The 14,551-nt window shown below is 36.9% G+C and overlaps 1 protein-coding gene and 1 pseudogene across 34 annotated transcripts in view; both read right to left on the bottom strand.

Annotated features, from left to right (window-relative positions):
* HDAC9 (histone deacetylase 9) overlaps positions 1 to 14,551 on the bottom strand; it is a 1,028,404-nt gene that overhangs the window by 287,864 nt on the left and 725,989 nt on the right. The gene's annotated exons all lie outside the window — the stretch shown is intronic.
* On the bottom strand, positions 5,585 to 9,164 carry LOC110262238 (annotated as a pseudogene).

Here is a 14,551-nt window from a genome sequence, read left to right as displayed (position 1 = left end):
TAAACACAGTTGATGTGAATGCACTCAATTTACCAGTTAAAAGATGAAAACAGTCAAAATGAATTTCAAAAATAGAAAGGCTATATTCTTTGGCAGACCAAGATTAAATTAAAAGGTTCTTTGAAGACATAAGAAAATACTAAAAAAAACAGCAACAAAAAAAGAAGAAGTAAAAGCTTTGTGCAGCCATGGTAAAACCAGATGAAATAGACTTTAGGGGGGAAATATCGTAGACCATATAAGGGTATATATAAAATGATACAAAAGTTCAATTAACCAAAAAAAAAAATCTAAAACTAATAACATGGGCTCAAAATATAGAAAGCATAAATTGGCAAAACTATAAAGAACAACTATAATGAAAAATCCACATCATGGAAGGAGATTATAACAAATGTATAATAAAATGAGTGAAGTTACAGATGATTTGAATTAACACAATTCTTTGATGATATATTGAAATTTGCAACCAATAAACATATATTCTTTCAAGCACACATGTGAACAATTACAAAATTGACCAATGCAATTAAGTAAGTTCAACAAACTTTAAAGAATTAATATTTGCAATGGAATATTATTCAGCCCTCAAAATGAAGGAAATGCTGACACATGCTACAGGATAAACCTTGAAGATATGCTAAGTGAAATAAGCCAGTCAAAAAGGACAAATACTGTGTGATCCCACTGTATGACATATCTAGAGTAAGTAAATTTATACAAACAGGACAGGAGGTGGTTTCTAGGGGCTGATAAGAGGGGGAAATGGAGAGATTAAAAGGGCATCAAATTTCAATTTGGGAAGAAGAAAAAGTTCTGAAGGTAGTAGCACAACAATGTGAATATACTTGATGCCACTGAACCATACAATTAAAAATGGTTAAATGATAAATTCTTGTTACATATGTTTTACTGGAAAAAAAGAGGAATTAATATCATATAGATCATATATGCCGAACACATTATAGTTAGCAATGTAAACTATGCAGATGAAAAGATACACTATATTTTGTGATAGAATAATTATTATAAAGATAATAGCTATTCACAAATTAATCTACTATTTCTGTGAAGTTCCAGCTGATTCTAAATTCTTCATAGAAGAGCAAAAGCAGAGAACAGCAAAGTAAATTTGAACATAAAGAATAAATTGGGGAGATAGGCCAAACCAGATATCTACACATACTAAAAGTGACATGATTTACAATAGTAGAATATAAGCACAAGAATGGATTAATGGAATAGAACAGAGAGCCTAGAAGCAGACCCAGGAGTACGTGGAAACTCAATATATAACAGAGATGATCTGTAGAGTATCAGGTAAACAAAGAATGTCAATAAATGATGTTGAAAACACTGCTTATCCATAAAGGGAACAATGAACTTAGGTATTTACCTAATACTACATGCACAATTGAAACCACTTTCAAAACTGAAATGTAAATGCGCAATTTTTAGTTTTATGAAAAAGTGGAGAATACCATTCTAAACTTGGGGAAGGAAAAGAATTCAAATACTTCTGTTTATCATAAGCAAGAAAAATACAAGTCAGAAATTGGGCAGAAATATTTGTAAAACATAGAATAAAGCAGTGCTTAATGTCTACATTACATACGTAACTCCTAAAAATAAACAGGAAGAGAAAAACAGACAAAAAATATGAAGAGGAAATTCCTAGATAATAAAATACTTCAATAAGTCTACAAATATATGAATAGAAACAACTTCACTAGTAATCAGGAAAATGCAAAAACCAACACAAGATGAGACCATTTTATACTCATCAGATTGATCAGAAATATAAAAGTTGATACGAAGCATTAGTGAAAATATAGAGCAAGAGAAACTCACAGACTGCTTGTAGGAGAATAAATTGTTATAACCACCTTAAAGAACTATTCACTAATATTTAGTAAAAGTGAAGATGGACAGTAAACCTATAGTATAAATGGTGAGTGAAAAAAGCAAGCAAAAATGTATATGAAGTCAGTTATTTAAGTTTAAAAATATTCAAGTTAATATCATATGTTTAAATATATATGAATGTAATAAAAATATTTTTAAATGCATGGTAAAAATAAAAAGCAAATTCAGAAAGGAAGGAATGGGGGGATGAAATAGGAAAGAGATACAGAGGAAACTTTGCATATATTACATTTTCTCTCTCAAGCTAGATGTTAAGGATGTTTACTATTATAATCTTTATTATTTTCTCTGTATATGAATACATTTAAAACAAATTTAAAATGTTTCTTAATATATTGGCACTTATAAAATACCAATACTATTAAAACAAAAATTGGTTTACTGAAAAGGCTAAATTTTTGTAGGGAGGGAACAAAAATTCATTGGAAAATACAAAAACAAAAAAAAAAAATGAAAGAGAAAAAATAAAGAAAAGGTAAAAGTGGGTGAGAAAAGATACAATAACAATAACTATGAAAAAAACTTTTTGCCAAGTATACTAATTTACTTTTAGGTCATACAGTCATAAGGTATCAATTAATTTGTACTAAATTGCACTGATTAATAAATAAAATGTAAAATTAAGTATATTTCATCTTTAAAATTTCAACATATTATCGTTAAATTCATCTCAATGAGAAAACAATGATAATGAAAGGGCCGAGAAATTAGTGCAGAGAAATGGAAATGGGAAATGATAATTTGGAGCAGAAGAATAAACAAATTTAAAAGAACAAACTTTAAGAAGCTATCTAAAGAAACATAAAGACACAAAAGCAATTATTTCTAAATACTGATAAGATGATTAATTATTCGGCTTGTCTTATTTTGGCTGAACTGTACGTTCCAAATTGCTTAATAAACATACATTTTAACTTTATTTTAAAAGTTATTTTGAAATACTATGCTTTATTGTGATATCAACATTTTAAGTGGTTAAGGAGACAAGAATGGATATTAATTTGGACTTGGACAAAGAGAGAAAGTAGATACAAGCTACCTATAACAGAAACCGAACTGTATTGTCCTACAGCCAGTCCCAAACCTAGAGCCCACAATACAACCAGGGCACACTAAATGTTAAGAATGTATATATTATACCTTAGAAATATAACTGCTTTTAGTCTAACATTACGGGGAAAAAGATGACTGTAATTTATTTGACCGAGATGATTAATCTATGTAATAATTGGTAGATATTATTTTTTCAATATATTTTAAATTTCTTTTTCTTCGTCACATTGTGTAAGAAAATAGTAAACCCCAACCCATCAACAACTCTTAGGTCACTAGGATATTCTCTAGTATTTTGTTTTTAACTCACCAGTGTACAGGAATAATCATTTTATCCTATTAGAACCATAGTTAGAACAGGGTGACTGAGATGAAGTTTCAGAGAAAGTCTACTCTCTGGGAGATGTTATCAGGTGTGTACAAGAAATTCAGTATTACCTTGGGGCTTGAAGCAAGGGTGAGCCACTGGTTGATGACATCTGGCTAAAAAGTGATATAGTGCAGAAGAGAACCGAAATACGGTATCTGAGAGCAGTCGCCTCTAGAGTGAGGAGTACATATGAATCCACTGAGTGCAGAAGAAAATAGAGGAGTTTCTATTCATATTTAATTTTTAAATTAAAAAAGAAAATTAACTGGAGTTCCCGTCGTGGATTAGCGGTTAACGAACCCCACTAGCAACTGTGGGGACGAGGGTTTGATCCCTGGCCTTGCTCAGTGGGTTAAGGATCCAGCCATGAGCTGTGGTGTAGGTCACAGACGCAGATCGGATACCACAATGCTGTGGCTGTGGTGTAGGCTGGCACAGCCTACAGGCCAGACAGAGGCATGGATGGGCACCAACTTCCCAGGCACGCTGTGGCTGTGGTGTAGGCTGGCAGCTACAGCTCCGATTAGACCCCTAACCCGGGAACCTCCATATGCCACGGGTGCAGCCCTAAAAAGACAAAAAAAAAATTAACTATATTAATATTTGACATATGGATAGATAGTAGTATTTACACTTGATCCCTACATCAAGGATCATATAGCACAAACTCTCTGAGATATCCTAAGGTAGGAAGGAGAGTCTAATTTCAAACCGTAATACTCAGCTACAATAATCAAAACAGTGTGCAAAAGGATAGACATGTAGAAGTGCAGTTGAATTGAAAATTCAGAAATAAACACATGTATGGTCAACTGATTTTCACCAAGGGTACCAAGTAATTCAATGGGGAAGGAATATTTTTTCAACAAATGTAGCTCAGACAACTGCAAATTTGCATGCAAGAGTATGAAATTGAACCCCTTTCCCAAACTATACACATTAATCACAGGTATAAACATAAGAGCTAAAACTAAAAAATTATTGGAATAAATACAGAAGTAAATCTTCTTAGATATAACACCAAAAAGAAAAAGTGACCCTCCTTGGAAAAAAATAGATAAATTATATGTAAACATTTTTGTGTTTCAAAGGACACCATCAAGCAGACAACCCACAAATCAAAGAGAATATCTACAAACCATAGATATGATAAAAGACTTGTACCCAGCATATATAAAGCATTCTTATGTCTCAATAAGAAGACAATCCAATTTTAAAATGAGTAAAATTCCTGAATAAACATTTCTCAAAAACAGATAAACAAATAGCCAAGAAGCACACAAAAAGATGTTCAAGATCATTACCCATGAGGAAACTGCAAATCAAAATCACAGTAAGATGCAGCTTCACACCAACGAGAATGGTTTATGATAAAAAAGACAGATAACAAGAAAGTGTTGTTAAAGATGTGGAGGAATTGGAACTGTGATACACTTTTGGAGAGAAGGCAAAATGATGCAGTCACTTTGAAAAATGGTTTTGCACTTCCTTTAAAAGTTAAACTTAGAACTATTATATGACCCAGTAATTTCAATAATATGTATATACCAAAGAGAAATGAAAATGTATGTTCCAGAAAAACTTACACATGAATGTTCATACCGACACTATTCATAATAGCCCAAAGTACAAACAACCCAAATATCTATTAGCTGATAAAATGGATAAATAAAATATGATATATCTATGCAATGGAATGTTACCCAGCCATAAAGTTTTTTTTTCCTTCATTCACAAAATCACAATCATACTTGCTATTTTCAGGGGGAAACTTAGGTATTAAACTGTAAGCTCATAACATACAGATACCTAAAAAGTGTAAATATACCCCTAGACCTATTTATAATGTCAGAGTCACAGATCAATCAATGGCAGAGTGGCCAGCAGCTCCTCACAGGGGACACCTCAAGGCAAATGGGCACCCTCCTCCCTGGGCTCCACTGAGAACTGGATGGCAGGTGGTTACATGTGCCTTAAGGACAAGATCGTTATAAAATTTTGAAGTCAAACATCTAAGGTACAAGAGACCTTACAAAAAGGAGGAGGAGTAAGTCCTAGATTCTGGAGAACTTGGTTAATTAGGTTATTGGGGATGGAAAAGAAAAGAGGGAGAATTCTCTAGACGCATTTGAAACTAGACAGGTCAAAACTTCTGACCTACCTGCCAGCAGTCCATGTGATCAGTGTGCACAGCTCCCTTGGGAAGCCTGAGGTCAAGAAGCAAAGAGTCGTTCATTCAGGTGGGATCCCCCCAGCCTCCCGCAGGCCCAGGTAAGACGTCTGTTCTCAAAGCAGGCAAAATGAAGTTTTTCAAGGAATCCAAGTAGCTCCAAAGTCATGTCAGGTGAGCAGAGCCCATGCAGGTTGTGTGAAGTCTCAAACATCCCAGAAATATTTTTAAGTGCATAGCTACACAAAGAAAACAAGAGAGCTTGCACATTTGTGATGTACTTGTAAACAACTAATTTTCCGGAGGACCGTCGTTTCAGCACCAGAAGCCAGGCCACAGGCCCTGCCAGGACTTCCATCCCAGGCCAGACGGAGGCATGGATGAGCACCAGCTCCCCAGGCACGCGTGGGTGGAACGGCCACAACCAAAATTCTGCCTCCCTCTCCAAGATGTAAGAGATCATTCTAAAGTGGAGCAATGCTTCTAGGCATTTCTAATAAGTGAAAACGCTGCGTGGTCCGTAGACGCTGGGAAATAAGACATGCAAACATCTGTCCTATGGAAAATACAAATTGAGAAGCCTTGACTGTTGTTCCAGACCCCGACCTGGGTGCAGGAGCCTGGCTCTGAAGGAGGCCGAGAGAAACTGCCACCTGTTCCCACTTGGGAGCCAGAGCTACTTCCGGACCTTGGACCAGCGTCTGCTGTGCAAGCAGGTAACCAGAGGGCACCCAGAACCCTGAGCCACGGTCCTGCAGCCCCTGCCTACCAGGGAAGCACATGCAGTCTGACAAACTGTTGATGTAGCACCAAGAACATCATCTTTTAATGAGCTTCAGGCCCGCGCTGCACTTGGAAAAATTGAGTGGAGGCCCCCACAGGACGCCCACCACCAAAGCGCCTCCTTTGTGAGGGCGCACCAGGCCTCAAACTGCTGGTCCTGTCGCTCAACATCCACCTCAGAGGCAAAGAATTACCCACACCTGGATCTCTAAAGAAATCGTCAAACGCTGGTTTCTTGCTACAGCCAAACTTCCTGATATGGCTGTTGGCTGCATCTTGGGAAACGGTAAAATATTTCTTCGGCGGTTAGCCCTGTGCTCCTTAGATCCTTGAACTCCCTTCTTGCAAAATCCTGCCTTTCTCCTTGTGGTGCGGGACGGAAAGTCGTGAGGCTCCTTGGAAAGCCGGCAGAGGAACTCTGCCTGGTCTTCACACCCCTCCCCCAGGTTGCTGGAAGAGCCGATACTGCCCAGGTGCTCAAGCTTCCTACCATCATGACAGGAGTTGCTAGCACCTGCTGGAGCGCCTCTTCAAGACACTGAAGCCATGGAACAAAGGCTTTACCTGCACCGCTGATGTTTTGCTGCCTTGTTCTTTGTCCTCTACAAGTTTACCAGTGAGGTGACATGGTAAAATTCAGCTTCCTCCCACACTCCTTCCTCTTCAAGGTCTTTGTCAGTGACCAGCTTCCACATCTCCGAGAATTCAGCACGGGCCCAAAACAGATGGGCTCTCTGCGGATTAAATAGGCACCTGTTGCATCCTTGTCCGAGTCCAGGTCGGGGTCAGCCTGGCACGAATGGTACAGGAAGGATTTCAGGTCACCAAATAGCACGTGGCGACGGGTGGTGAGGAAATAAGTGCTGCCTCTGTTGGATACGCACCTGCAGGCTTGGTCCGGGAGCCTAGCGCTGCCCCGACCGCGCATGTCCACCCACCAGCGCCCTCACTAGGCCTTTCCAGGCGGGGCAGCTCCGCAACAGAGAATAAATTGGTGGTTGGCGGGGAGTTGGCAGGCGTGGTCAAAACGTACAAACTTCCAGTAATAAAATAAGTCCTCAGCATATAGTTAACATACAGCATGACGACCATAGTTAATAATACTGTATTGCATATTTGAAAGGATAAATAATAATGAAGCACTGAAGCATGAACATGGATGCACCATGAAAACATTATGCTAAGAGAAAGACGACTTTCACAGAAGTTGTATTGTGCAATTCTGTTTACATAAAATGTCCAGAGTAGATTTAAGTTCTCTAGAGTTGAGGGGGGGGCATTGGGGAATTACTGCTAATGGACAGTCTTTTGTGGAAGGGATGAAAATGCTCTAAAATTATCTGTGTTGATGGTTGCACAGCTGTGTGAATATACTAAAAGCCACTGATTTGATCATTCTAAGTGAAGTAATCAGAAAAAGACAAATACCATACAATATCACTTATATGTTGAATCTGAAATATGACACAAGTGAACTTATCTACGAAACTCGGGCTCACAAAGAGAACAAAATTGTGATTGCCAAGAGAGAGGAAAAGGCGGGGGATGGACTGGGAGTTTGGGGTTAACAGATGTGTGTGAATTGTATCTCAATAAAGTTGTTACAAATAACACTATTTTCGTCATAGTATGAAAGGTTATTAATTCATTACATTCATTTACAAATCATGTTTAATTTTCATTGCACCTTTCTTAATTTCTATTTGTGTGCATGTTTTGTGATATAATATACTGATGTAGTGGCCCGCTTATATAATTTGTGAATATGTATTGTGTATTTGTATATCTATATGATTATATGTATAAGTACATGCGAAAATATTTTTTATTGCTTGTGATAAAAAAAATTGTAGACCAATGCATAAGAGTTGGAAGATGGACTCCTTTTTTAAGTAAAAACTTGATAAGATAGAGAGTGCCTTTAACAAACACGTTAAGACTTTTCTTAGAGCCCTCTCCCATAACAATGGGCAATATTTCTGAACTCTAGTATCCAAGATTGGATACAGTGCAGGAGAAGACGGATTAATAGGTTTCTGTTCACCAACAGAAACGACTCGCTATTTCTCTACCAACCTCCCTTCCAGTGCCAAATAGTGGCCAGTGGTAGCTGAGGTCAGCTCAAAGTCAACGAGTTATTGCTCCTCTGTACTTACTGGTTACTTTCAGTGAGGTAAGGTCAGCCTTACTCCTTTCTTCTTAGGTTCTTCTCATTCCAAACTAGAGTCTTTGTCTAGTATATTGTTCATGTCAGCAAACAATTTTACAATAAAAAGCACAAAGATATTGTGTATCACATAATATCTTCACTTTCAGATCATGAGGAATCAATAAACACCAATATGACTCACAAGGCAAGGCTGTGGGTAACTAAATACTATAAGGCCTTTAGCTAAAGCATCAGCAGCAGAACCAGGGAATTGATTTCAAGTGTAACCAGTATTTAGGTATATGTACAGTGGGAATGTGTATGGTGTATAGTTAACCTGTGGTTCTGGACCGAGGCTTAAAGGTTTCTTCTAATACTGCTATTAACCTGCTATGAAGCTGAACCTATTTAACATTGTTTCTCAACTGAGTAGGATGTTGGTAAAATTACTACCTATGTACAGAGTATATAAATAACTTCACATGCACTTAAAGACATCCTCAAATATAAGTGTTCCAGGGGAAAATAAATTACTAATTGGGTTGTACTATGCATTTATATCTGTGAAAGGGTGGTTGCTTGAGATATGTTTAGACCCAGCCACTTTGGAGCACTCTTGGAAAATTACCATTTTAGGAGTTCCCATCATGCCTCAGCAATAATGAACCCTGCTAGTGACCATGAGGATGCAGGTTTGATCCCTGGCCTTGCTTAGTGGGTTAAGGATCTGGCGTTGCCATGAGCTGTAATGTAGATCGTACATGCAGCTCAGATCCCGGATTGCTGCAGCTGTGGTGTAGGCTGGCGGCTACAGCTCCGATTTGAACCCTAGCCTGGGAACTTCCATATGCTGCAGGTGCAGCCCTAGAAAGAAAGAAAGAAAGAAAGAAAGAAAGAAAGAAAGAAAGAAAGAAAGAAAGAAAGAAAATGACTATTTTAAACCAATGGGAATTTTACTCCACAACAGAATACAAAAGAAACCACATTTGAATTTTGAAATTAAATAAGTAACTAGTCCATAATGGGTAATTGCTTTCACAATAAAAAACTAAAGAAAACAAGTTATATTTTTGTTCCTTTATTTGCTTTTCAGCTTCTATATTTTTTACAATTGAAAGAATATTCAAGAGCGTAGGTTAAAATTATTTTAATTACATAACAGCCCAGAGGAAGATGAAATTGTGCAATGACCTAGACTAGTATCCTGTGTCTGGTTGGTAGCCAGTGAACAGTACGGCATGAACAATAGAGCTCTGGTCTAGAAATAATAGCCTGAAGATAAAGGGGGAAAAGGGGTTTCTTTTGACCATGATGAATCTCTTGAGCATTTCCTTTATTCCTCCCCTTTGATAATTAGAGTCCAGATAAAAAACAAATCATAAGGCGAGAGATGACAAGCAGTATAAATCACTTCCTACTTAAAACACATGAATTAGATGGATTTATCTTGAATAGATATTCTCAGTCTAGGATCTGCAGATCCTAGTGCATGCAATTCTGAAATTGTATGCAAAGTTGTATGAGTATGTATGAATTTTCTGGAGATACCATCTATCATCTTCACCAAAGAGGTCCTTAGTTTTTTTAAAAAGTGTTGTGAATCACAGCTCTAAGAAAAAAACGTGGGTAAGTGCCAAAATAATACCCCACTAATTACAACTTTTAGGTTTCTCTATTAATACACCAGTCTTAACAATAATATGTTGTGAATGGACCTTTTTGAAACACTTGGGTTCAAACATATTACAAGTTGGATTAAATGAATAGGATCAGAATTCTTGCTGAATCAGGCATGAAAGTTTTATACTCTCACCTCTGAGCCCAAGAAAGCATCTTATTGAACTCAACATTAAGAGAATTGCCATATTTCACCACCAGTCTCCAGATCCAAGTGCTTGTGTGTGAATTACTGAACATGTCAAATTCCAGAAAATAGGTGACTCTATGTTCATTTCATCCTCCCACAGCATGCATGGGTCAAAGCAAGATATTCCAAGCCTCAAGTCACTGAACTAAAAGCCAATTACTGATAGTTTGCTGCTAAAACACTTGGCTAGCAAAAAGGGAAAAGAATATTGTTTAACCTGTGTTCCTTTTGGTATTTAACCTCATGCAGCCTCTTAGAAAAGAAAGTTTTCTGATTAAAATAGACAAAGATTTGAAGAATCACACAGCTCAACACGTAGCATGTAAAAAACAAACAAACAAACAGAAAAACTTGGAGTTCCCTTGATGGCGCAGCGGAAACGAATCCAACTAGGAACAATGAGGTTGTGGGTTTGATCCCTGGCCTCGCTCAGTGGGTCAAGGATCTGGCATGGCTGTGAGCTGTGGTGTAGGTCGCAGACGTGGCTCAGATCCTGCATTGCTGTGGCTGTGGCATAGGCCAACAGCAACAGCTCCAATTAGACCCCTAGCCTGGGAAGCTCCACATGCCGTGGGTGCAGCTCTAAAAAGCAAAAATAAAAAATAAAAATAAATTTAAAAAATTTTTAAAAATCTTAAATAGAATAAACACTTGTCACTGTAGGTCTGAGCTAAAAATTGCTGTTTTCTCCACAACCAGACCTTTAACAATAATCTTTGGGGAAATTTTCTAAGATGAACATATATAATACTCCTCAAAATTTGATGTTTAACTTTTGAAAAGAATGCCTTGATAAATATTTTCTCAAACCTAAAAATAAATATTACTAAAAAAGCCATTGGCATTTATAAAAACTCCATCATTACTTCTTGACTTTGTTGGAATTTAATTAATTAATTTGTATATTAATTCTCTGGATTGAGTCTCCTAGCTGTTAGGTACTGTGTCAGATACTAGAACAGTAATGAGCAAAACAGATACAGTCACTCCACTGTGGAGTTTATAATCTAGTAAGGGAGATAGTCATCAAAGTTTTATACAAAGATATATAAAAGAACAACTAAGGTAAGTTCTATAAAAGGGTAGTAGAGTGTCCTAATTTAAGAGAGTCAGGAAAAGCTTCTTCAAGGAAGGCAGATTTGAGCCAAAAACTGAAGAATGAGAAGGATTTGGGTTGACAAAGAGAAGAGTAGTGTTCCACATGGAAGGAACAGCATGTTCAAAGTGGCGCTGGTAGTAGGGTATCTGATAAGTACCATGGAACATGAGCACGTTGGCATGGCTGTTCATAAGAGGAGGCTGCTGAGGCTGAAAGAGTTGGTAGCGTGATAACTTGCAGAATTTGTATTCTATCTAAAGAGGCTGAATCTTAATCCTAAGAGCAATGGCAAATCAATGAAGAGTTAATCTACCAAGCTTTTGGGCCTGGGGATTGGGCAGGTAGTGGGGTTGGTTGTTAAGAACAGATTTGTACACTGAAATGATCGTTCTGGAAGAATAATAAACCCATAGTTTATGTAGGATAGATAACTTAATTTTCAAGCACTTTCCATAGCAAACTAAAGTTCATAAAAAGAGCATGGGATTCAGAGTCAATGTACAAATTTTACAATGATGCCTGATATATACTGAACACTAATGTTAGTTATAGGTATAACGGTTTGGTCAATCTCACCAGAGCATACCAGCAATATCAGACATCATTTGAAATTAATTTTTAACTTTGTAATGTGAAAATAATTACTAGGGCAATGTTAAAAAGCACTTTTGTTAAAATTTTTAATTTGAAATATTTAATCAATACGACAGTTTGTTAATAACATTCTAATGCTATAAGGAAGGCCTTCCCATTTGTAGCTTGAAATAACAAATTAGTATATAAATGCGGCAATGATCTTATTGCCTGTGGTAAGAATTTTTTGTTTATATCAGAAATGACTATTTTCATAAAATTTAAAAGCAAAATGATAATGCTTCTCAATTCCAAAATGTTTTCTCAATTTTCTTTTAACTCCAGATCTTCAAGATTCTATATTTCCGGAGTTTGTTCCATTTGTCACACTCACGGCATTACTTTACTGCTTCCGAATGTTAATTGATCCACATTTATCCATTCCTACTTCCGTAAATGCAGACCGAAAAATTTCTTTTTCAGAATTCAAAAGGAAATACAGCTATAACTAAGTATCAGCAAAAGAACCTTAAAATATCTACAAAGAACAAATGGATAAGGCAATGCTATTAGACAGTGCTTAACAATGTAGCTTAGTTTAGTTTTTCTTGTCTGGTAAATTGATTTTAGTATAATGGAATCAGTTCTAATTAGAATGTGCAGAGACAAAGTAAATTTCCGCTAATATAAATTCCTGGTTTACATGAATAAACTTTTCAATTTAAAAGTTACCTTATCTCCCTTTATTTAAAACTATTGTATCCATTAAAAAAAAAGTTATTTTATCTAAGAACTATAAAATAATATTATGAGTCACATTTATGTAGATATTATGTAGAGTATTAAAATTGCTATTGAAATTCATTTTTATAATATAAACCAAAAGATATGTAGTAAATATGAATGAGATATTAAAAGCAATTATGTTGAATTATCATCCAACTTATTATATTTGATTTAAGTCAATGAATCTGCAATATCCAGTGTTTCCCAGTGTTTCTCATCTGCTTGATTCCTCAGCAAAAAATAATAATAATAATAATATTATTTGTTCAAAAGGCTAAAACAGTTCTCGTCATTATTAGATGGTAAGCTTGTTATTAGTTACACCTGAAGATTGAAAATCATGCTTTTAGTAAATAGCAGCTATGTTTAAATTGACACTGAAAGAGGCATTCTTGTAAACTTGCAGATCAGACACTCTACAGTAGCTCCATGAACTGCTATTAACCTGTCCTAGGATGATTCCACCAGTCCAGTCCTTCTCTAGAACATGGGGTTTGAGGTAAAGCTGATGGAGAGGTTTCCAACAGATGAGAGAGGAGAAGAAAACGCAAAGTGTCTAGTTAATGAAAAACCTTCTTAACCATTTTTTTAGAATTTTAACTTCATCCTGAAGACAATTAAGCACTCACTGATATGTATTAATCGGTAGAAGCACATGATCATATTTGCATTTCAGAAGGACTTAACATTTTCATTCAACTGAATGGGGATTCAAAGACTGATCATTGGCAGAGCTGATGAGCCATACCCAGTGGGTCACTGGGTAAACCCCTTTCCACTGTCCCCTTTATCCATTGGACATTTGCATCGGTGGATATGAGTTTGCTTTGCGTTTGCTTGGTGAAGGCAGGAGGAGGATTTCTGGTGAGATATGAGAAAAGAGATGGGAAAATGAGAAATGGACAGAAGCAAACCAGTCTGCCCTCTGTTGGACCCCAGTGAGTGGTTATTTGAACTCCAGAAGATCAGATTTCCAGGTAAAAATTGAATGAGCTATTTCCCTAAGAGATTTAGGGCACAAACACTGTTCTTTGGGGCCTCCTGTGGCAAAATGGATCACAGAAGTTTGAAGAAACATATTCTCTTGATTTCTGACTGAAGATATCATTGAGCATGAAAGATGAGGAAGAGTCACTTGGCCCTCTGAGGATTGTAAAGCTTTGAGGACCTGGGAGGCAGCAATCAAGTGTGAGTGGTAGGAATGACAGATCATGGCAGGGGTTGGTGGTTGTCAAGTGAGCAGAGCCTCACTCACTCCCTTGTGAGACTCCCTCAAGGAATACCCAGAAGTACTTAAGAGGCAGTGAGTCAGGCAGTCATTCTTTGTCCAGAATTTCACATAGTGCTAGGGACTATCATAACAGCAGAAGGGTAATTGAGGCTAATGTGACCTAATTTGTAATCACTGACCGGTCACATGGGTTTGCAAATGAACCTAAGGAGTCCAGCTACCAGGGATTGGCAGTAGTCTTGTTGAATCATGTGGTCAGAACTAGGATTGCAGCAGTGGGTTGAGAAGAGGGAAATGGACCCATGAAATACTTAGGAGACAGAATCCACATAATTTGATGAATTGGGAAATGGTTCTCTAATTGGGGGCCATGGGGAGCAGTGATGAAGAGCATTAGCTCTGAAATCAGACGGCTTTGGGTGTATCACTTACCAGATGTGCAATGGCAGGTAAATTACTTAATTTGTGAAACCTCCTTTTTTTGAATTTGCAAATTTTGAATAATAATAATTTCTACTTCACCAAGATTTTTGTCAAAGTTAAA

The sequence above is a fragment of the Sus scrofa genome, chromosome 9, assembly GCF_000003025.6.
Source record: "Sus scrofa isolate TJ Tabasco breed Duroc chromosome 9, Sscrofa11.1, whole genome shotgun sequence".
NCBI classification, from domain to species: Eukaryota; Metazoa; Chordata; class Mammalia; order Artiodactyla; family Suidae; genus Sus; species Sus scrofa.
This window is presented reverse-complemented; position numbering and strand designations above follow the sequence as displayed.